A 25,603-nucleotide genomic window follows, 5' to 3' on the forward strand; every position below is an offset into this window, starting at 1 on the left:
TTAAGACTGGGTCTGGAAACAGGTGTGGCACTACTTCTACCATGTGCTACTGGTCATGCAATCATAGAACAAGCGTAGATCGTGAGCGAGAATGTAGATGGCACCTCTGGACGGAAAAAGTGTCAAAGACATCGTGGCCATCTTTAATCTATGACAAATATCACCTTTTTCATTTTGACAGCAGGGGGCAGTGGAAAGATTTCTGAGCTGACATCTGGGAGACCTGGGAGTTGGTCTCAGCTTTCCTGTTAGCCCATCGTGTGAACTTGAGGGAATCCCTTTACAATCCCAAGCCTTACAGCTTCCTCAGTGATGGGTGGGTTCAGTGGTTCTCAAAGTGTGGTCCCTGGCCAAGCAACATCAACTTCACCTGAAAAATGTGTTAGAAAAGCAAATTCTCAAGCCCTACCCCAGAACCACTGAATCAGAAATCTTGGTTAAGGCCCAGCAAGTGTGTGTTACCAAACTCTTCAGGGGATTCTGATACACACGAAGTTTAGAGAGTGCCTGGGTTAGTTGATCTCCAAAATCTCTTTCAGCTTTCTGTAATTCTAACTACAGAAGAAGCCCACTCATCCCATAGGACCAATACTGATAGTCAATTAATTGAAAACAAAGAATCAATTATAATCAAGAAATTAAAAGCTACTCATATACTTGAAACTTTATTTTAATGAAAGAAAGCCAGTCTTTTGATAGAGGGTCAAGGCCTTTCTCTGAGTATGAGTCTGCTAGTTGGATTTAAAAATGGCAACTTCCTCAAATAAACCATATCCTTAATACATTATCTAAGAGTTTTCAGGTTTCTGAAAAGCAGAGCAAACACTAAAGAGTTTGCAAAGGAATCTGAAGAGCTCATTTTCGTCACTCATCTTTATTGACTATTCCTGAAGCATCTGACTTGTTGGTTTACATAACAACAACAATAAAAACAATTGTAATATTTGATTATGTCATTATAATAACAAGAATAACTGGAATAAGCAAGTTTAAGAAGAAACCCAACTGGTGGGAGCAGAAGGTTCATTGAACCAGGTAGTTGCCTACTTGTCACAAGAATTCACTTTGCTATGGGCATCGACCGTTTTGTTTCACAGAAGAGATGACGAACGTTGGTCCATCTGGAGAGCTGGTTCAGTGGAAACTGAGTAGGAAAGTTTCTCCTGTATTGCTGATTCTTCCTTACCAGTACTCTTGTCTTCTTCTCTCTTTTTTCATTGGATTCTTGACACAAATTTAATTCAAACCTTTTCACCTAACACTGAACTATCACAAAAGCACCCTTGCTGGTTGCACTGCCTCACCCTTACCTCCTACTGTCTGCGTAAATGCATAATTACAAAAATCATGTCACTCCCATCCTCAGCTGGTAGAGTAAAATAACACTGGATTAAGAAGCTAAAGACCTGGTTTTGAGTCTCAACTTACTGTTTCTAGCTGTGGATCATTGGACAACTTATTTAACTTCTCCAGGCCCTGTCCTTCAAACAAAGATAAGAGAAACCAGTGTTACACCTATCTCAGAGGTTGTTGTGAGGATCAGGTGGCCTTATATAGATGAAAATATTTAGAAACCTGAAAAGTATTCTATGATTTTAACTTTTGTTTTCATTACTATGTGGTAAAACCCAGTCTTTTTAGCTCAGCATCCCACAGACTGTTCCCTAGCTTACCTTCCCAGCTCTTTTACTCAAATCTCTCAGGTGTCCTTTTCACCCTAATGGGACTGTTCTACTCAGGGTCCTATGTGCAAACCTAAATCTTTCCATACCTCTATGCCTTTGACTACTGTTGCTCAAATGCCTTTTTCCTTTGCTCTGCCCCCTGAACTTTTGCCCTGAGTCTGAATTGGACTGAGAACCAGCTTCTTCCAGTTCCAGAGTTGACTCTGTAACTAGATTGGTTTACCTCCAACTGAGTGGGTCTTTACACAGAGACACAGATACACAAAAAAATGGGCAGAACACAAGCAAGTCAAAGCAGGCTGTCTCCTGGCCTCCTATGATTCTGTGAAGAAAACAGATTTCTAACCAAAGAAAAAAGTTAAAAGTTATAATTTCTCACTGTTATAGGCAGGCTGTGGCAAACCCTGAAAGTAGAGAAGAGAGTATTTTGTTCCGATAGCCTGTAGTTCGTCGATGAAATGGCATCTTTCCTTGTCTTATTGGGACAGAATTGCACACTTGTCAATGGAACTTAGAAGATGAATCAGTAATAACTGATTAGGTGTACTCTGGGTACTATCAGGTCATCTATTTTGTGGTCACTGGGTGATGGGATTGCTCTTATTTTTCATTTGATTTTTAAAATTTTTATTTATTAAAAAAAATTTTTTGGCCATGCTGTGCAGCGTGTGGGATCTTAGTTCCCCAACCAGGGATTAAACCCATGTTCACTGCATTGGAAACGCGGAGTCTTAACTGCTGGACTGCCAGGGAAGTCCCAGGATTACTCTTCTTGAGACAAGCCAGGTGATGGGGGGCTGAGGTGCCAGGTACAAATAAGCCTCAAGTCCTTTTACAATATGTAAGTTAAAAGCCAGTCACAGGGGCTTCCCTGGTGGCACAGTGGTTGAGAGTCCGCCTGCCGATACAGGGGACTCGGGTTCGTGCCCCGGTCCGGGAAGATCCCACATGCCGCGGAGTGGCTGGGCCTGTGAGCCATGGCCTCTGAGCCTGCGCGTCCAGAGCCTGTGCTCCGCAACGGGAGAGGCCACAACAGTGAGAGGCCCGCGTACCGCAAAAAAAAAAAAAAAAAAAAAAAAAGCCAGTCACACTCTTACATTTGAGCATGACCTGATGCCTGTATCAGTTAGGATTCTATTCAGGTGCAAACAACAGAAAATGTGACTAAGAGTGGCTTAGATAAATAAGGGGTTAACTTATTGAATGCAACATGTGCTCTGGAAACAGGCAGTCTTCAGATGCAACTGCTCAGGAAGGTCACTGAAGACCCAGACTCCTCTCTCTTCCTGCCCTATCATCATTAGCATCTTCAGGTCCAGCATCATTAGCACCTTCATCTTTAGCATCTTTAGCATCTTCAGCTCTATCATCATTAGCATCTTCAGCTCTAGCATCTTTAGCAACTTCAGCTCTATCATCTTTAGCATCTTCAGCTCTATCATCTTTAGCATCTTCAGCTCCAGCATCATTAACACCTTCATCTTTAGCATCTTTAGCATCTCTAGCATCTCCAGCTCTATCATCATTCGCATCTTCAGCTCTATCAATTTCAGCAACTTTAGCTTTCTTCTTTGTGTCTACAAGATGGCTGCTTGGCCTTCAAGCATTGGATCATGTTCCAGGAAGGATGAAGGGAAAGAGTAAAGTGGCAAAGCACATGCCACTGAACCCATTCCTTTTAAGGAACTTTCCTGGAAATAGGGCTATATTTGCCAGCAGTTTACACCAGGTAACATTTATAATTATTTGTTATTATTTTGAAAATACCTCTGCATAAAAGCCCCACCCAGTAACATCTGCTTTATCTCATTGTCCAGAACTAGGTCACAGGAACACTGTTACCTGGGAGGAAGTGTGGAAAATTGAGTATCTTTTTCTTAATTTTTGTATTGGAGTATAGTTGATTTACAATATTATGTTAGTTTCTGCTGTACAGCAAAGTGAGTCAGTTATACATATATTCACTCTTGTTTTAGATGCTATTCCCATATAGATCATTACAGAATATTGAATAGGGTTCCCTGTGCTATACAGTAGGTTCTTACTACTTATCTATTTTATATGTAGTAGTGTGTATATGTCAATCCCAATCTCCCCAAAATTGAATATCTTTACTTGGGCACATCACCACCCCCAAATGAGATTGTGTTTGTATCACTAAGGAAGAATGCAAAAACAGATATTGGACAGACAATGAGTAGAGTCTGCCATAATCTCTAAACTCAAACTGTGTATTGTCACTAAATTGTACCACTTGGGTTTATATTTAAAGCTGACAGGCTTCAACTATTTTAGGGACCATTAGGTGACCAAAGAAAGAAAGTCTTATTTTAAAGGGACATTGCTTGGGGAGCCTCAGGTCATGTCTTTCCAGACCTGGCTCAAATATCACAACCTTCAAGAAACCTCCATTTATCCCAGCTCTTAATGTTGGCCTTGTTCATTCCTCACCCCAACCAAAGTGTAAGTTCCCTGGGGGTAGGACCACATTTTTTTATTCTTTTTATTTCCTATGGGCTCATAAATGGTACTGAACACAACATAGTTACACAGTAGATATTTATTGTTTGGTTCACAGGAAATAAAATCACGGATTTAGCCTTGAACTAGATATGAACATGGGGCAGTAAGAACACAGTGTTTCTGGATCTAGGAGAGTGGGTGAAGGAGAAATAAGGTTAGAAAAGTATTTTGGGGCCATCCACTCATTTATACGTTCATTTAATCCTTTAATGTACTTATTTAGTATCTATTTTATGCCAGATAAAAATAAAGCTATCCTGATCTGTATTCTATTGGCTTTGCAGCATAGAAAGACTCAAATACAAATGGAATAATTTTGTAAAAAATTAATTATAGATTACCTGTACATAAGACACCTTCCACTGGCCTGGTATGTGATTGGGAGAAACACACATTGTTGGAGTCCTGTGTCATTCCAGCCACCAGACTTCGTATTTATTGTCAGACATGCAATCTCAGTTAATTATCATTGCAAACCCATTGCCCTCTTACGTTGGAGGAAACTGAGGCCCAGGGGGGTTATGGGCTGCTCTGGGTCACACTGCTAGTCAGTGGCAGGGCTGGATTTCTACCCAGTGGGTCAGAACGTTGGCCTCACTCCTGTTCTCCAGCCCCTGGTCCCTCCCAGAGGAAACTCTGATTGTCCAGAAGAGTGATGATTTTGTTTCCTGAGAAGTAAAGAGAAGGCAGAGAGCATAACCTGGGGGCTCACAGCTTACTGTCCATGTCACAGTCATTCTTTTTTTTTTGTTAAGTGAAGCAAGGAGGAGGAGTAGAGAGAGGAGACTGTGGGCAGTCATGACACTCTCAAGCCTTCTATATGTCTCACTGGACGCTGATTCACCCCCACCAGAGCTGGCTCAGGCCAGGTGAATGGAAAGGCATTTAACATGGGTAGAATAGTAACTGTGTTTCTTAGGGATTGGAAGATTCCCCTTTCAAAGCACCACCTCTGACTGATGTCCTGATCCCAGCACTGATCTCTGGGCTCACCTGCCCCCTTGTTGACAAGCAAACCATCTGTTTTCAGCTAACAAATGCCTCTCTCATTGCTCCTTCACCCAGACTCCTAGACCCAGAAACACCGTCTTGACACACACAGGATACTCTGGTTCAATCATTCATTGGTGCCTACCTTATGCCAAAAACTAGGTACTAGGGAAACAGCAGTGAGTACATCAGACAAAAATCTCTGGCCTCATGAAGGCTGCATTATAATAAGTAGGTTCATTCCATCAGGTAGCAAGGCTGAAGAAAAGAGGTGAGGTCAGGTCAGGAAATTAGAGAATTTGGCTCTAAGACAGGAAGTGGTCAGGAAAAATGCAAACCTTACCGTACAGTTGGGGGCCTGTGGGGGAGGCTGCTGAAGTCTGGGGCAGTGTAAGCACCAGCCTCAGAACACTCAGAAAGTAAAGGCAAACTGTTTCCCATCCAGGGGCCATCCAGTTAGGCCAGAAACAATTCAGTATTTTCCTTAAATTCTAAGGCTCTTGTTGAATTTCCCTAGACTGTGAGTGCCTTGAGGGCAGGCCTGGGTCTATTTGGATCATGGCCTCCTTGGTGCCCGGTACTTCATATGTGTGCAGCAAATACTTACTGAATGAATTGTTGAACAAACTTGCAAAGGCTGAGGCGTTGTACCTTCATGTATATTTCCATTTTCTCATTCAAATCTAATGGTATCCATAGGAGGAAAGCATGATGATTCCTATTTTTCCATTAAAAAAAGCCCTGGGATATGGAGCTGGTAAGGGAGTAAACAGCAAGATCAGGACTTGAAGTCGGGATTGTGTCTCTCCAAGGTCAATATTGGTAACTCTTTTTTACTTGCCTCAGTTCATTCTGCTCAACTCTGGCTTCTCACCCAATGAAGCTAGACTTTGCTACCACAAGAAAATGCCTTGACTCTGAGGATTCTGTGAGTCCTGAGCTGGCAGATTTCCCTTTGGTTCCCTGGGTAAGCATCCCTCAGGTCCATCCCTAAGGTGTAGTCTAGGACTAGTCCTTTATTCCCAGGATGGGCTCATTTACTCTCAGGATTTAATATATATATACTGATGATTCTCAAATATGTGTCTCTCCTAGAACTGCTCACCAATGTGACCAGACTTCTACCAGCCATCTCCACTGGGATACCACACTGGGACTTCTACACTTACCCTGTAAGGTGTCCATTTTTCTTCTTCTGATGTGGCTCAATGAATGGCATTCCTCCCTAACCCAAGGCCCATTATACAAACATAGGCTTCTCCCTTCTCTCACACCTCATACCTAATATATAATTTAGGCCTATTGATTCTGTCTCCTGAATATCTCCAGATCCATGTCTCCACCTTTCTGACACCAACCTAGCTTATGTTACCATCATCTCTTGCCAAAACTTCTGCAAAGGCCTCCTAATAGGCCTCCCTGCCCTTGATGCTCTACTTTAATTTGTCATGTTGTAGCCAAAGTGTTCTTTCCATAACTTAAATCTAATAATTTCATGCTCTTTATTAAAATATTTAAAATAAAATAATATAGATGTATACTACATATAATAAAATAATATACCCTCAGTATTTACCCAGTAACCAGAAGATTAAGCCCAAGCTCAATAACAAGTTTACAAATTTGGCCTCAGTTTGACTTTATGTCTCATCTCTTGCCCCCAACTTTCTACTCCCGCCAACTCTGACTTTCAGCCCATGGGAGCAGAACAGAGCTGAGCTGAGCTGAGATTCCTCTCTCACACATGCCCTACTTTCTCTACCTCTGGACCTCAGCCCGTGTTGCCCTCTGCCTGAACTCCTCCACCTTATCATCCCCTCAGTCTCCTGGCAAGGATAACACCTATGGATTCTTTAGTTTTTCTTAAATCAACATTTGTTTAACATTCCATTACTTATTGAGTACCTAACACATAGTTCCAGGTGCTAAGGACTTAGCAGTCAAAAAAAAAATAGAGAAAATCTCTTTTTTCATGGAGCTTAATATATTTATGAGGAGTAGATAAACAATCAACAAAATACATTAGTATATACACCTGGCAGATGGTGATAAATACCAATGAGAAAAATAAAATGGGAAAGGGGAGAGGGAGTGGGACTTTGCAATTTAAGTAGAGTGTCCAGGGAGGCCTCACAGAGGAGATATTTGTGTCAAGATCTGGAGATGAGGGGGCAAGCCACTCGACCGTCTGGGGGTGACTGTTCCAGGCAGAGGTAACAGCAAGGGAGAAGAGAAACAAAGTGAGGGGAATGGGGTGTGGCAGTGTGTGACTGCCTTACTGATGACATCTCTAGCATTAGGTAGCAGCATCACACCCACCACTTCTCCTTTCAGCACTCATCATAGTGGATGTAGTGGTCTGTCTGTTGTTTTTCTCTTCCTTCTCTGTACCCCTATCCAGAGTTTTGCGAGGGTAGGGAGTGTTGCACCTGGATTACTCTCTGCTGTGGTCCCAAACCATTTCACAGCGACTGGCACAGAGTAGTAGGTGCTAAGTGAGAGAATCAATGAATGAGTGAATCTCACTGAATTTTTGTGCTTATCCTGTGATACATCCTTGTGTCCACTCCATCTCCCTCATTTCACTGGGGCTCCTCAGCACTCTGTTGCTCCAGGAAGAGACTTTTTCTTACATTGCATTCAGGCTTTGCCACTTTATAAAACCCTCCACCTCCAAGCGTGGGAGATTATGGTGCATCTGTTACATTTGAGGAAAGAAGCCTGCTATTCTGTTGGCAAAATCAACAGACCAGTGACTATATGACAATCTAGACAAATGCTCATGATTCCAATCATCTCAGGTGGAAACACTGACCTAAAATGCTGATCTTCCATCCAGAGACCACAGATCTCCATTTACCTCCCCAAACCCAATTTCAGACATTCAGCTCATAAGCTGGGAAATTAGGTCATCAAACTTTGCATCTTCTGGGGGCTCCTTAGATGCACTGAACAGTAGAGGTCCTCTGTGACTGGTCCACTAGGGAGCTTTGTTGTCCAGTTCGTGATGTCATTGTGAAGTCTTCATGTTGTTACCAGAATGAGAGCTGTTTTGTCCAGCTGTCCCTGTTGCATGCAAACCAGCAAGGTGCTGATCCTTTGAGATTAGTAAGAATATGTATCCAAAAGGGTAAGAGGCCCTGGGCAGGTAATTTTTTTCCACCAGGCTTTTCATACCCACCAGAGCTTCTCTGACATCAGAGTAACCATGAGAACAAAGTGTGAGTCACCAGGCCCCTGAGATATGAGTTTCTCATTCATGCTTTCCTTGCTGTGTCTTCCCATTTGCATTTTGAGTGATATTGTACAACTGCTGCTGGAAAAATATGGAATTAATCAACATTGAATATGAATGAAAAGAAGAAAACCCTGTTACCTGAAAGCTTTCTACACTTTAATATTTTTAAATAAATGAAGTAGGAGAGACACTTTAGGTTCTGTTCTATTCATTGTAAAATTCTTTTTTTTTAATTATTATTTTTATTTTGTTTATTTATATTTTTGGCTGCACTGGGTCTTTGTTGCTGCATGTGGGCTTTTCTCTAGTTGTGGTGAGAGGGGCTACTTTTTGTTGTGGTGCATGGGCTTCTCATTGCAGTGGCTTCTATTGTTGCGGAGCATAGGTTCTAGGTGTGCAGGCTTCAGTAGTTGTGACTCGTGGGCTCTAGAGTGCAGGCTCAGCAGTTGTGGCACATGGGCTTAGTTGCTTTGTGGCACATGGGATCTTACAGGACCAGGGACCAAACCCGTGCCCCCTGCATTGGCAGGTGGATTCTTAACCACTGTGCCACCAGGGAAGTCCCTGTTCATTGTAGAATTCTTATTCACTATTCGGAGCTGAATGAAGTGGGCTGGAGCAGCAGTAAAGATAGGGCAATGAGGTATCACTTCACACTGGTCAGAATGGCCATCAACAAAAAGTCTACAAATAATAAATGCTGGAGAGGGTGTGGAGAAAAAGGAACCCTCCTACACTGTTGGTGGTAATGTAAATTAGTGCAGCCACTATGGAGAACAGTATGGAGCCTCTTTAAAAAACTAAAAATAGAGTTATCATATGATCCTGGAATCCCACTCTTGGGCACGTATTCAGAGAAAACTATACTTTGAAAAGATACCTGCACTCCAATGTTCATAGCAGCACTATTTACAATAGCCAAGACATGGAGGCAACCTAGGGTCTATCAACAGATGAATGGATAAAGAAGAGGTGGCACATATATACAATGGAATATTACTCAGCCATGAAAAAGAATGAAATAATGCCATTTGCAGCAAAATGGATGGATCTAGAGACTATCATACTAAGTGAAGTAAGTCAGACAGAGAAAGACAAATATCGTATGATATCACTTATACAGGGAATCTTTTTTTTAACATCTTTATTGGAGTATAATTGCTTTACAATGGTGTGTTAGTTTCTGCTTTATAACAAAGTGAATCAGTTATACATATACATATGTTCCCACATCTCTTCCCTCTTGCGTCTCCCTCCCTCCCACCCTCCCTATCCCACCCCTCTAGGTGGTCACAAGCCACTTAGCTGATCTCCCTGTGCTATGCGGCTGCTTCCCACCAGCTATCTATTTTTGGTAGTGCATATATGTCCATGCCACTCTCTCACTTTCTCACAGCTTACCCTTCCCCCTCCCCATATCTTCAAGTCCATGCTCTAGTAGGTCTGTGTCTTTATTCCCGTCTTACCCCTAGGTACTTCATGACCTATTTTTTTTTCTTAGATTCCATATATATGTGTTAGCATATGGTATTTGTTTTTCTCTTTCTGACTTACTTCACTCTGTATGACAGACTCTAGGTCCATCCACCTCACTACAAATAACTCAATTTCATTTCTTTTTATGGCTGAGTAATATTCCATTGTATCTTAAAAAAAAGGACACAAATGAACTTTTTTACAAAACAGCACTAGACTCACAGACATAGAAAACAAACTTACGGTTACTGAAGGAGAAAGGCGGGGAGGGATAAATTAGGGATTTGGGATTAAAATATACACACTACTATATATAAAATAGATAAACAACAAGGATCTACTATATAGCACAGGGAACTATATTCAATATCTTGTAATAGTCTATAATAGAAAAGAATATAAAAAATAATATATATATATGTATAACTGAATCACCTTGCTGTATACCTGAAATGAACACATCATTATAAATCAGCTATATTTCAATAAAAATTTTAAAAATGATATGACCAGTTCCATGCTCCAGCCCAAATATCATTCTTACATTGACCAGAAGTGGAAATGACTGGGGATGGAAAAGAGCCCTCTAACTAGCCTTTTTGATTCACACACATGGAAACTATCTAGTAGAGAGGTCACAGCCAGAGCTAGACCCCAGCTTGAAACGGAATGACAAAATAATGCATCTCTTTGGATTTGCTTCTTCATGTTGGCGTGAGCTACCTATACTATCCTAGACCCACAGCATCTTCCTCGGACTTTTCTCCAGGTACTTGAGCTGGAAATTTATTTAGAGAAAAAGAACGGATAAAGAACAGTGAATCAGGGTGTAGCCCATCTTTGTCAGGATGCCTGGGTTCTCAAATTGTGCACCTACAACTTCTGAGCTCTGTGAGCCAAACCAAGTTTCTTAAAATCTCCAGGCCTCAGTTAACTCATCTGTGAAATGGACGTTAAAACAGCACCTCCAGAATAGGGTTGCTATGAGAACTGAAGGAGATACTGCGTGGAAAGCGCTCAGCAGCTCCTGCCACATAGTAAGTGCTCAGTAACTTGCTATGATTATTAGCTATGATTATTATATGGTCCCTTTGAGCAAAGAGGCTGTTGAGGTGATACCTCTAGCCAGCGCTAAAATTTGCATCTGTGGTTTCACTTTGGTAAAGAGTAGCATTCCTGGAAGGGTGGCACTGCCTCAATTTATGCAGCAGCTTTTTCCGATATCCTCCCTGAAACTGAAAGTCTAATATCTTTTCAGTTTCAATTTGCATCAGCACAGAGCCTATCCTTGCCCATCTTTATTCCATTGCCCAGGCTTTAAATACATAGGATACTAAAACTATCAACAAACCAGGGACTTTACATAATAAGACACAGACAGCACAATAGACTGAAATACAGAACAGGAAGGGCCTCCTTCCCTTCAAAAGTGAATAATGGAACCAGAGTTGTATTTGTTAGTACGAACTTCATCACTGTCAGTCTGGGGCTTAAGCTGCTTGAAATGGATTAGAGGGTAATATGAAGCCCAAATCAGACCCATCTGAAAACACACGGAGAGAGAGAAAGGTAATGGGTTCTGGAAAGAACCTACTTTCTTGCTTTTTCTCTCACCCCTCCCAAGTCTCAGGCTAAAAGCAAGTTAGTGAAAGGGTCAGTTCTGCTAAAGAGAGCCAAGACTGAAAGCAATTTCACCTCCTGAGGAAAGTCCAGGGGAGCCAATTCCCCAACCCAGATTTCAGCTTTTCATTTGAGAGCAGGGCTGGGAAGGGAGAAAGAAACTCTGCAGAGACAGGTTAGGAAAGTGAGTGGAGCTGGAGGCGGGGAACCTGGGTTCTCACATACCTGAGGATGCTGGATGTGTTTATGGGTGCACCCAGATGTCCTTGCCTGGCCTGGGTTTTGTGGCTTTTGGCTTTGTAAACTATAGGGAAGGGCATGGACCCTGCGCTCAGGAAAGATGGGTGCATGACCTGTCGCTTCATGACCTGTTCTTTCCTGAGATTTCTTCTCTCTGCTGGGCCAAGGTTAGACAAGATGACCTTCAGTTTCTTTCTAGCACTACCACATTCTAGCATAAGCATTCCCTGCCTGCCTGCCTGAAGACAAGAGGACTCTGCTCCTGCGACTACTAAAGGGTTTCTGGTCACATGTCTTTCCTTCAAGGAAAGACATGTTGCCAACACTTGGATTCTTTGCCAGACCATTGCTGAACCCTGGGGGGCCGTCTGAGCCAGCCTTCTCACTTGTCAAGACAGCACCTCTGCTGGTGCTGCAGGACTTGGGCTCCCCTTGGGATCACTGGAACGGGGAAGGGAGGAAGGAGCTGGCAGCTCTGCGGGTGGCAGAGGGAGCCAATGGTCTGGGACTGGAGAGATAGCACGTTACTGCCTTCCAGTCCTTGGTGGAGGGAAGCAGAGGACAGGACGGCCGGGGTGTGTTCTACTGCATTGAGGGAGCTCTGGAGGAGCCAGAGGTTTGGTCCAGAAGCCACTGGCTGGAGCAGAAGGAGGGGGCCCTCTGCAGAGCTTGTGTTAACTTAGCTGGATGAGCTCTCCCACTGTGCTGTTTCACAGTGAGGCTGCCAGGCCCAGAACCTGCTCTGTCCCCGGGGGCTGGGAGCCCCCTGCTGTGACTGAATTTTAAATGGAGAAGTTGGCTGGGATATATTTATATTAGCTGCAATCATTATGATAAAATTTGTAAACCTAGAGAGAAGGCTAATGTATACTGTGGATGACATAGATGTCGGGTGAGCCTCTGAAGCTCCAATTACAAGACAAATTTCCTTAATGAACTGACTGCCTGAAAATGCCCTTGTTGTTATTCTGACAACAGAAGCTAACGCGTTACTCGTCCTTTTTAGAATAAAGAAAGAGGAAAGAAATAAATGGCAATTGTCTCCCCCAGTTAATAACCTGAGTTGATTCTTCTTCTAAGACTGAAAATGCCTAATGAGCCAGGTTCTAAGCCAGGCTAAGAGGAACAACACTAAGTCTGACTTAAGTGGCTATTCTTATCTCCACTGAAAGAAAGCCTGAAAAGAAAATGACCTGGTTTTGCAGAAAGGGGTCCAGAGATTAAGACAGGGGAAGATGCTCTGGACTGAATTGTGCCCCCTCAAAATCCGTGTGCTGAAGCCCTAACCCCCAGTATGATGGATTTTAGGGATGGAACCTTTGGGAGGTAACTAGGTTTTGATGTGTTTGTGAGTTAGTCATTAGTCCCTTTGGGCTGTTAGAACAAAAATAACGTAGATGGGTTGGCTTAAACAACAGAAATTTATTCATCACAGTTCTGGCCGCTGAAAGTCTGAGATCAGGGTGCTGATAGACAACAGAGAGTGGCTGGTGAAGGCCTGCTTCCTGTTTCACAGATGGTCTTCTCCTTGCATCCTTACTTACATGGCAGAGAGCAGAGAGAGAGGAAGCAAGCTCTCTCATGTCTCTTCCTCTTCTTTTTTTTTTTACGCGGGCCTCTCACTGCTGTGGCTTCTCCCGCTGCGGAGCACGGGCTCCGGAAGTGCAGGCTCAGCGGCCATGACTCACGGGCCCAGCCGCTCCGTGGCATGTGGGATCTTCCCAGACCGGGACATGAACCCGCATCCCCTGCATCGGCAGGCGGACTCTCAACCACTGCGCCACCAGGGAAGCCTCTTCCACTTCTTTTTTTAAACCTTTCTTTAGTCTCTTGAAAATTAGTAACCCGTCTTTTGATCATTTATTCACTGTGTGACTATGAATACTTCCTACTTTAATTCACACATTCTGGCAAAACAGGAAACAGTGGCATGTTTTAGTCAATCACTTCTGTTTCCTCTGAACTTTGTCCTAACCAAAGCAAAAGAGCTGTTATTTAAAATGAATGAAATATCATTTATTTCTCAATATATGTCTCTTCTTATAAGGACACGAATCCAATCATGAGAGCTCTATGCCATGACCTAATCACCTCCCAAAGGCCCCATCTCCAAATATCATCACATTGGGAATCAGGGTTTAAACATATGAATGGTGAGGGGATATGGACGTTCAATCCATAGTAAGCCCTCATAATGGAACTTGACCATACTGGAACCCTGATCTTGGACCCTCTAGTCTCCAGAACTGTGAGAAAATAAATTTCGATTGTTTAAGACAACCGGTCTATGGTATTTTGTTATAGCAGTCTGAGCTGACTAATACAGACTAATACTAATACTAATACTAATACTAATACTAATACTAATACTAATATTGAGTTGGCCAAACATTTTGTTCAGGTTTTTCCGAACAGCTTACAGAAATACCTGAACGAACTCTTTGGCAAACCAAATATTAATACTAATACTGACTAACACTGGCTAGTATAAACCTGAGACAAAAAAACCTGAGACAAAAAAAAATTGCTCTAGAGGCTCTAGCATTTGGATAATGAAGTAAAAATATCTGGTTTCAACGTCAGCTTGGTCTTTTCTTAAACTGTATGAAGATAGGCAATTACTTAGCTTTTCTAAGAGTCAATGAATTCTTCTGTAAAAGAGCAATACTAATACTATCAAGATCATATAAATGTCATGGAAATTAAATGAGTTAATACATAGAAAGTGCCTCGTGCACAGTGAGCACCTAGGGGCAGACTTAGAGGATGTCAAGCATATCCGATCAGATTAAAAGAAAGTAGAAGCAAGACTGTCCTATTGAACTGGCCTTTGGTGTGCAATTCAAGTTCTGATCCTCCATCCATAGAAGTCCTGGAGCCTCTAGATTTTAGAGCCATTGGAGTCTCCCAGTAAACTGGTCTCTGGAAAGAATCTGGTCTTTGGAATCATAGTGACCTGGATTTTAATCTCAGCTCTGCTGCTTCTTACCTCAAAGTGTCATAATCCCTTCGAGCTTCCATTCCCTTCTCAGCGACTTGGAGATAACACCTTCCTTCTAGTATCCCATTGTGAGGAAAAAATGACATATGTGCATGAAGCATGCAGCACAGTGCCTGACACTCCTAGCCATCCTACTAAACTTAATTCATGAAAAGATGCTCAACATCACTAATTATTAGAGAAATGCAAACCAAAACTTGAGGTATTACCTCACCCTGGTCAGAATGGCCTTCATCAAAAAATCTACACACAATAAATGCTGGAGAGGGTGTGGAGAAAAGGAAACCCTCCTACGCCGTTGGTAGGAATGTAAACTGGTGCAGCCACTATGGAGAACAGTATGGAGGTTCCTCAAAAAACTAAAAATAGAGCTACCATATGATCCAACAATCCCACTCATGGGCACACATCTGGAGAAAACCATAATTTGAAAAGATACAACCACCCCAATGTTCATTGCAGCTCTATTTACAATAGCCAGGACATGGAAGACACCTAAAAGTCCATCAACAGAGGAATGGATAAAGAAGATGTGGTACATATATACAACGGAATATTACTCAGCCATAAAAAAACTGAAATAATGCTATTTGCAGCAACATGGATGGATCTAAAGATTGTCACACTGAGTGAAGTAAGTCAGACAGAGAAAGACAAATATTATATATTGCTCATATGTGGAATCTAAAACAAAAGGCTACAAATGAACTTATCTACAAAACAGAAATAGAGTTACAGATGTAGAAAATAAACTTATGGTTACCAGGGTGTAGGGAGGGGGGAGGGATAAATTGGAAGATTGGGATTGACATATATACACAACTATATAAAAAACAGATAACTATTAAGGACTGCTATATAGCACAGGAAACTCTACTCAATACTCTGTAATGGCCTATATGGGAAAAGAATCTCCTTCCCCTCTCGAAATAGTTCTAGATCCCACATAGGTAATTTCCTATCAGTCTTGATATCCAGGACGGGGAGTACCAATTTCATGAAAAAAAATTTATGTATGTTTTATATATATATATATGAAAGTATCTTATACTTGTAAACTGTAAGAGTCTGTGCAATTAAAAAAGACTATTATTGTTATTGTTATTTATCAAGAGTGAGGCCAAGAGGCCCAGATGTAGCATTAGATAGTGGGCTTCTGCCATACAAATAGAGGGAAATAGGGTTTGATAATCAACTGAATGTGGCTGAATGTTTGTGGAGCCCCCATTTGCCAGGCACTGTATCAGACACTTTATGCAGTCACAGGTACATCGTGTTATTATTGGGCAGACAGTCCCAGACCGTGACTCCTACCATGATCATCATGTATTGCCTAGAACTGTAACTTACAAATCAGAGGATTTCTTTCCAATAGACTATAAGCCCCGTAAAGGCAGACACCATGTTTTATAAATATTCACTTTCTCCACAGATCCTGGGATAACGTATTAAAGGAACTTGAGAGATATTTAGTGACTAGGTGGATGTGTGGTTATATTTACTTATTCATTAATTCTATAATTGTTTATTGAGTATATTCTATGTTCCAGGCACAGTTCCAGACACTAGGGATAGAACAATTAATGAAATAGACCAAGTTTACTTTGCTCCCATAGAGCTTGCACTCCAGCACAGGAGCACACACTTGAGATGTGAAGAGATGCAAGTGGAGAAAGGAAATGGAGAAAGTGGTCAGTGGGGTGGGAGATGACCTGGCAGAAGCCACCTATGAGCCATCTGGATACCCCTCATTATGTAGACATGGGAGCTTGGTGTCACTATAGTGTCCTGTGTTCACTGAGGTCCAGGCTTCCTAAAGGTAATCACTATAGGTACTTTCAAGAAGTCTTGTGGTCCTGAGCCAAGGAGCCATTAGTGCTCTCTCCCTTTTGAAATTAATAGAATTTACTTTCTAGAGCAGTTTTAGGTTTACAGAAACATTGCGCTGGAAGTACAGAGAGTTCCCATATATCCCCTTGCCCTCAGCCCCCAATTTCCCTTATTATTAACATCTTGCATTACTATGGTGTATCTGTTACAATTAATGAGCAAATATTGATACATCATTATTAACTAAAGTCCTAGTTTACATTAAAGTTCACTCTTTGAGTTGAATATGTCATGGATTTTGACAAATATATCATGACATGTATCCACAATGACATTACATACAGAATAGTTGCAGTGCCCTCAGAACCCCTGTGCTTCACCTAGTCATCCCTCCCTCCCTGTAGCCCCTGTTGACCATTGATCCTTCCACCGTTGCCATAGCTTTGGAGCCTTTTCCAGATTGTCATATGGTTGGAATCATACAGGACCCTTCTCTTTTAGCAATTTTGTTCTGTTTCAGCTAAATTTGGCTGCTGCCTTCCTCAAAGGAATGGAACTCAGAACCCTCTCTCCTTCCAATGGCCATCGGGGCCCTTCCTGTAATTGAGAGGCAGCACGTACAAGATAAGAGTCTTTGCTACTTAGCAAATAGGATAGATCCACTGTTAGCCCAGAGGGGAAAGATTGGATCTTCGCAGTTTCCTCGATTCAGTAAAACACATTTAATCACTTAAATGCTTTTTGATGATGAGCTGGGGGTGATTTTTATCGTTTCAGCCAACTCCCAACAGTCTCTGCTGTGTCCTGAATAAGAGAACTGAGGAAAAAGCAGGGACATGGGTTTGTTTCTTTGTTTGGGTTTGTTTCGCTTTATTTATCTGTTTGAATTACCTACTTTTACACTTAAAATGACCAAATTTGCCAGGCAACTGCAAAGCTTCCATTTGGACGCAGGCACTGTGGCGTTGGCACAATGGAGCTGCTGGCTGTGAGTCTGTCCCCAGAGGTTCCCTTGGGGACAGAGGTGGGCTCTGGCCCTGCTCTTCCCCCGCAGCGCACAGAGAGTGAGAGAACCATGCAGGAGATGGGCAGGGGAAGGGCAAGTGTGGGTGAGATTTTGCGTGTGTGTTATTTGTCAGAATTATGACCGCTAGTAGCACTTATCAAAAGTGACGTTTATTGGGTGTGAAATGTTCTAATTTGTTAGATAATACAAGCTGTTTAGTATTAAAGCAACTTTCACACAGCACAGTCTCCTCTGTCATTAGGGTCCTCCCAGGATTAATTACTGAGATCTATGCCCTGACATTCAGATGCCTCCCAGAACCATAAACTTATAAATCACGCATGAGCTGATTGCCAAGAAAATTTCCTCAAAGCCATGAATCTCCCTGTGAGGGGGACGAAGACAAGTTAAGTGAACAGCTTACCCATGAGCGCTCCCTGGAGACCTGAATTCCTGGTCGGAAAGACTAACTGTCCCTGCTTCTCTTCAGCTGGAGGCTGCTACAATCACACCTCATATCTATGCACAGTTTTTTATTTTATTTTATTTTTTTAACATCTTTATTGGAGTATAATTGCTTTACAAGGTGTATTAGTTTCTGTTTTATAACAAAGTGAATCAGCTATACATAAACATATATCCCCATATCTCCTCCCTCTTGCGTCTCCCTCCCACCCTCCCTATCGCACCCCTCTAGGTGGTCACAAAGCACTGAGCTGATCTCCCTGTGCTATGCGGCTGCTTCCGACTAGCTATCTATTTTACATTTGGTAGTGTATATATGTCCATGCCACTCTCTCACTTTGTCCCAGCTTACCCTTCCGACTCCCCACGTCCTCAAGTCCATTCGCTAATTCTGGGTCTTTATTCCTGTCCTGCCCCTAGGTTCCTCAGAACCTTTTTTGTTTGTTTGTTTTACAGTCCATATATATGTGTTAGCATACGCTATTTGTTTTTCTCTTTCTGACTTACTTCACTGGGTATGACAGTCTCTAGGTCCATCCACCTCACTACAAATAACTCAATTTCGTTTCTTTTTAAGGCTGAGTAAGATTCCACTGTATATATGTGCCACATCTTCTTTATCCATTCATCTGTCGATGGACACTTAGATTGCTTGCATGTCCTGGCTATTGTAAATAGAGCTGCAATGAACATTGTGGTACATCACTCTTTTAGAATTACGGTTTTCACAGGGTATATGCCCAGTAGTGGGATTGCTGGGTCATATGGTAGTTCTATTTGTAGTTTTTTAAGGAACTCCATACTGTTCTCCATAGTGGCTGTATCAATTTACATTCCCACCAACAGTGCAAGAGGGTTCCCTTTTCTCTACACTCTCTCCAGCATTTATTGTTTGCAGATTTTCTGATGATGGCCATTCGGACTGGTGTGAGGTGATTCCTAACCGTAGTTTTGATTTGCATTTCTCTAATGATCAGTGATGTTGAGCATCCTTTCATGTGTTTGTTGGCCACCTGTATATCTTCTTTGGAGAAATGTCTATTTAGGTCATCTGCCCATTTTTGGATTGGGTTGTTTGTTTTTTCTTGATATTGAGCTGCATGAGCTGCTGGTAAATTTTGGAGATTAATCCTTTGTCAGTTGCTTCATTTGCAAATATTTTCTCCCATTCTGAGGGTTGTCTTTTCATCTTGTTTATGGTTTCCTTTGCTGTGCAAAAGCTTTTAAGTTTCATTAGGTCCCATTTGTTTATTTTTGTTTTTATTTCCATTTCTCTAGGAAGTGGGTCAAAAAGGATCTTGCTGTGATTTATGTCATAGAGTGTTCTGCCTATGTTTTCCTCTAAGAGTTTTATAGTGTCTGGCCTTACATTTAAGTCTTAAATCCATTTTGAGTTAATTTTTGTGTATGGTGTTAGGGAGTGTTCTAATTTCATTCTTTTACATGTAGCTGTCCAGTTTTCCCAGCACCACTTATTGAAGAGGCTGTCTTTTCTCCATTGAATATTCTTGCCACCTTTATCAAAAATAGGGTGACCATATGTGTTTGGGTTTATCTCTGAGCTTTCTATCCTGTTCCATTGATCTATATTTCTGTTTTTGTACCAGTACCATACTGTCTTGATTACTGTAGCTTTGTAGTATAGTCTGAAGTCCAGAAGCCTGATTCTTCCAGCTCTGTTTTTCTTTCTCAAGATTGCTTTGGCTATTTGGGGTCTTTTGTGTTTCCATACAAATTGTGAATTTTTTTGTTCTACTTCTGTGAAAAATGCCAGTGGTAGTTTGATAGGGATTGCATTGAATCTGTAGATTGCTTTGGCTAGTACAGTCATTTTCACAATGTTGATTCCTCCAATCCAAGAACATGGTATATCTCTCCATCTGTTTGTATCATCTTTAATTTCTTTCATCAGTATCTTATAGTTTTCTGCATACGGGTATTTTGTCTCCTCAGGTAGGTTTATTACTAGGTATTTTATTCTTTTGGTTGCAGTGGTAAAAGGGAGTGTTTCCTTAATTTCTCTTTCAGATTTTTCATCATTAATGTATAGGAATGCAAGAGATTTCTGTGCATTAATTTTTTATCCTGCAACTTTACCAAATTCATTGATTAGCTCTAATAGTTTGCTGGTAGCATCTTTAGGATTCTCTATGTATAGTATCATGTCATCTGCAAACAGTGACAGCTTTACTTCTTCTTTTCCAATTTGGATTCCTTTTATTTCTTTTTCTTCTCTGATTGCTGTGGCTAAAACTTCCAAAACTATGTTGACTAATAGTGGTGAGAGTGGACAACCTCATCTTGTTCCTGATCTTAGAGGAAATGGTTTCAGTTTTTCACCATTGAGAATGATGTTGGCTGTGAGTTTGTCATACATGGCCTTTATTATGTTGAGGTAAGTTCCCTCTATGCTTACTTTCTGGAGGATTTTTATCATAAATGGGTACTGAATTTTGTCAGAAGCTTTTTCAGCATCTATTGAGATGAGCATATGGTTTTTCTCCTTCAGTTTGTTAAAATGGCTTACAACATTGATTGATTTTTGTATATTGAAGAATCCTTGCATTCCTGGGATAAACCCCACTTGATCACAGTGTATGATCCTTTTAATGTGTTGTTGGATTCTGTTTGCTAGTATTTTGTTGAGGATTTTTGCATCTATGTTCATCAGTGATATTGGCCTGTAGTTTTCTTTCTTTGTGACATCTTTGTCTGGTTTTGGTATCAGGGTGATTGTGGCCTCATAGAATGAATTTGGGAATCTTTATTTCAAAGTCTATTTTGTCTGATATGAGAATTGCTATTCCAGCTTTCCTTTGATTTCCATTTGCATGGAATATCTTTTTCTATCCCCTCACTTTCAGTCTGTATGTGTCCCTAGGTCTGAAGTGGGTGACTTGTAGACAGCATATATACGGGTCTTGTTTTTGTATCCATTCAGCCAGTCTATGTCTTTTGTTTGGAACATTTAATCCATTTACATTTAATGTAGTTATCGATATGTATGTTCCTATTACCATTTTCTAAATTGTTTTGGGTTTGTTATTGTAGGTCTTTTCCTTCTCTTGTGTTTCCTCCCTAGAGAAGTTCCTTTAGCATTTGTTGCAAAGCTGGTTTAGTGGTGCTGAATTCTCTCAGCTTTTTCTAGTCTGTAAAGATTTTAATATCTCTGTGAAATATGAATGAGATATTTCCTGGGTAATCTTGCTTGTTGGTTTCTCCCTTTCATCACTTTAAATATGTCCTGCCAGTCCCTTCTGGCTTGCAGAGTTTCTGCTGAAAGATCTGCTGTTAACCTTATGGGGATTCCCCTGTATGTTATTTGTTGTTTTTCCCTTGCTCCTTTTAATATTTTTTCTGTGTATTTAATTTTTGATAATTTGATTAATATGTGTCTTGGTGTGTTTCTTCTTGGATTTATCCTGTGTGGGACTCTCTGTGCTTCCTGGACTTGATTGACTATTTCCTTTCCCATATTTGGGAAGTTTTCAACTATAATCTCTTCAAATATTTTCTCAGTCCCTTTCTTTTTCTCTTCTTCTTCTGGGCCCTCTATTTCAAATGTTGGTGTGTTTACTGTTGTCCCAGAGGTCTGTGAAACTGTCCTCAATTCTTTTCATTCTTTTTTCTTTATTCTGCTCTGTGGTATTGAAATAGTTACTTCCACTATTTTGTTTTCCAGGTCACTTATCCATTCTTCTGCCTCAGTTATTCTGCTATGGATTCCTTCTAGAGAAGTTTTAATTTCATTTATTTTGTTGTTCATCATTGTTTGTTTGCTCTTTAGTTCTTCTAGTTCCTTGTTATATGTTTCTCGTATTTTCTCCGTTCTATTTCCAAGATTTTGGATCATCTTTATTTTTATTACTCTGAATTCTTTTTCAGGTAGACTGCCTATTTCCTCTTCATTTGTTTGGTCTGGTGGGTATTTACATTGCTCCTTCATCTGCCGTGTGCTTCTCTGTCATCTCATTTTGCTTAACTTACTATGTTTGGGGTCTCCTTTTCACAGACTGCAGGTTCGTAGTTCCCGTTGTCTTTGGTGTCTGCCCCCAGTGGCTAAGGTTGGTCAGTGGGTTCTGTAGGCTTCCTGGTGGAGGGGACTGGTGCCTGTTTTCTGGTGGATGAGCCTGGATGTTATCTTTCTGGCAGGTAGGACCGCATACAGTGGTGTGTTTTGGGGTGTCTGTGACCTTATTATGATCTTAGGCAGTCTCTCTGCTAATGGGTGGGGCTTGTTCCTGTCTTACTAGTTGTTTGGCATAGGATGTCCAGCACTGTTGCTTGCTGGTCATTGAGTGAAGCTGGGTCTTAGCTTTGAGATGGAGATCTCTGGGATAGCTTTCACCATTTTATATTACATGGAGCCGGGAGGTCTCTTGTGGACCAGTGTCCTGAACTTGGCTCTGCCACCTCAGAGGCACAGCCCAGACACCTGGCTGGAGAACCAAGAGCCTGTCATCCACACGGCTCAGAATAAAAGAGAGAAGAAAAATAGAAAGAAGAAGGTAAAATAAAATAAAGTTATTAAAATTAAAAAGTTATAAAAAATATTTTTGAAATAATAAAAAATAGAGAGCAACAACAAAAAATCCACCAATGGTAACAAGTGCTAAAAACTATATTAAAAAAAAAACGGACAGACAGAACCCCTGGACAAATGGTAAAAGCAAAGCTGTACACACAAAATCACACACAGAAGCAGACACATACGCATTCACAAAAAAAGAAAAAGGGGAAAAATTATATATATATCTATGTCATTGCTCCCAAAGTCCACCTCCTCAATTTGGGATGATTCGTTGCTATTCAGGGATTCCACAGATGCAGGGTACATCGAGTTGATTGTGGAGTTTTATTCCGCTGCTTCTGAGGCTGCTGAGAGAGATTTCCCTTCCTCTTCTTTGTTTGCACAGCTCCCGCGGTTCAGTTTTGCATTTGGACCTGCCTCTGCGTGTAGGTCGCTGGAGGGCGTCTGTTCTTCGCTCAGACAGGACGGGGTTAAAGGAGCCGCTGAATCGGGGGCTCTGGCTCACTCAGGCCACGGGGAGGGAGGGGTACGGAGGTGGGGCAAGCCTGCGGCAGCAGAGCCCTGTATGATGGTGACCAGCCTGAGGTGCGCCGTGCGTTCATCCGGGGAAGTTGTCCCTGGATCACGGGGCCGTGGCAGTGGCGGGCTGCACAGGCTCCAGGGAGGGGAGGTGTGGACAGTGAGCTGTGCTCGTCCACAGGCTTCTTGGTGGTGGCAGCAGCAGCCTGAGCGTCTCATGCCCGTCTCTGGGGTCCACGCTGTTAGCCGTGGCTCGTGCCCATCTCTGGAGCTCGTTTAGGCGGTGCTCTGAATCCCCTCTCCTCACACACCCCAAAACAATGGTCTCTTGCCTCTTCGGCAGGTCCAAACCTTTTCCCCCGACTCCCTCCCGGCCAGCCCTGGTGCACTAACCCCCTGCAGGATGTGTTCATGCCGCCAACCCCAGTCCTCTCCCTGTTCTCCAACCGAACCCCAAGCCTCAGCTCCCAGCCCCGCCCACCCCGGCAGGTGAGCAGACAAGCCTCTCGGGCTGGTGAGTGCTGGTTGGCACCGATCCTCTGTGCGGGAATCTCTCCACTGTGCCCTCCGCACCCCTGTTGCTGTGCTCTCCTCTGTAGCCCCGAAGCTTCCCCCCTCCGCCACCCGCAGTCTCCGCCAGCGAAGGGGCTTCCTAGTGTGTGGAAACCTTTCCTCCTTCACAGCTCCCTCCCACTGGTGCAGGTCCCGTCCCTATTCTTTTGTCTCTGTTTTTTCTTTTTTCTTTTGCCCTACCCAGGTATGTGGGGAGTTTCTTGCCTTTTGGGAGGTCTGAGGTCTTCTGCCAGCGTTCAGTAGGTGTTCTGTAGGAGTTGTTGCACGTGTAGATGTATTTCTGATGTATTTGTGGGGAGGAAGGTGATCTCCGCGTCTTACTCCTCCGCCATCTTGAAGTTCTCTCTATGCAGTTTTTTAGCCTTTCAAAAAATTCCATCTGCAAAGGTGCTTTCTTTATCACTTATCATTGCATTGCTAGCACCTGAAAAGCATCTGGCACATAGTAGGCCCTCAATCATGATGCTGGATAAATAAAAGCCGTAGAAAGTACAGGGATCTGCCTGGCTCTAAGAAGTGGGTGTACCGCTAGTCCCACATCACACAGGATCTCGGAGACGGAGCTGGTCCCAGGAGCCCATTTCTTCTCTGAATTCAATGTCTTCCCTCCTTTTGAATCGTTCTTCAAAGCAACATTGTCTCAGGCCTCTGAGGTCTCCCGGAGAAGCACTGCTGACCTCCACTTAAACATAACTTTTTTTGGGCTTCCCTGGTGGCGCAGTGGTTGCGAGTCCGCCTGTCGATGCAGGGGACGTGGGTTCGTACCCCGGTCCGGGAAGATCCCACATGCTGCGGGGCAGTTGGGCCCGTGAGCCATGGCCGCTGAGCCGGCGTGTCCGGATCCTGTTGCTCCACAACGGGAGAGGCCACAGCAGTGAGAGCCCCGCGTACTGAAAAAAAAAAACAAAAACAAAAAAACATAACATTTTTAGGGATTGTGATAAAAAACAGTAATGCTTCAAATGTAAGGAAGTTTGCTGGGTAATTCCAACACTGCTTACACCAAAGCTGGAGTCAACACAAAGGTGAAAGTTACCCACTATTTAGCAAAGTACTTTGGATCATTAATAATTCTTTGGCACAAGAAAATGAATATAAAACTCTATGAGGTGAATGACAGTGAACATCAGGAAGAATTGCTATGGGCGTGTACTTCTATGAGGTGCATCAGTAAAGGGTGCTGAATCTTCTGTATTAGTCATTCACTGTGTAAGACAGTAAAATATCACGTCCAGGGTAATCCAAAAGCATGTGGTTTCATTCTCCAAAAAGATACTCCATCTCCAAACCCATCACTCTAGTCCAAAACATTGTGACGTCTTACTAGCTGTAAAAGCCTTCTAACTGGTTTCCCCTTGTTTATATTTGCCCTAAAATACCTCATAACCACCGCTGTATACATCTCCATAGTTTCCCAATTGCACTTAGATAAAAACAAAGTATTTTTATCATGATCCAGAAGACCCTTGTGGAAGCTGGCCCCTGGCTACCTTCCCAACCTCTCTTACCATGCCCCCTCTCACTGTGTTCAGCCCAACTGGTTTTCTTTTAGCCCCATAGATGTGCCAACTTTTTCCTGCCTCAGGACCTTTGCATATATGCTTGTCCCTCTGCCCGCAATGCTCTTCCTCTCACTTTTCCCATGGCTGGCTCCCTCTCATCCTCCTAATCTTCTAATCATCCTTGTAATTTCATCCTGAATGTAATTTCCTCAAAGAAGTCTTCCCTGGCCACACAATCTCAACTAAACCTTTGCCTGTTAGTCTCTCTTAAAGCACCCCATTCATTCCCTTCATAGCACTAGTTGTTTGTCTTTTCATTTTAGTCTTAACTGCTCCCCTTACATCGTATGATATGTAAAGGCAGGAACCACGTATCTTTGTTATGCCAGTAGCATCTTAGACCT

Source organism: Lagenorhynchus albirostris, chromosome 7 (genome assembly GCF_949774975.1).
Source record: "Lagenorhynchus albirostris chromosome 7, mLagAlb1.1, whole genome shotgun sequence".
NCBI classification, from domain to species: domain Eukaryota; kingdom Metazoa; phylum Chordata; class Mammalia; order Artiodactyla; family Delphinidae; genus Lagenorhynchus; species Lagenorhynchus albirostris.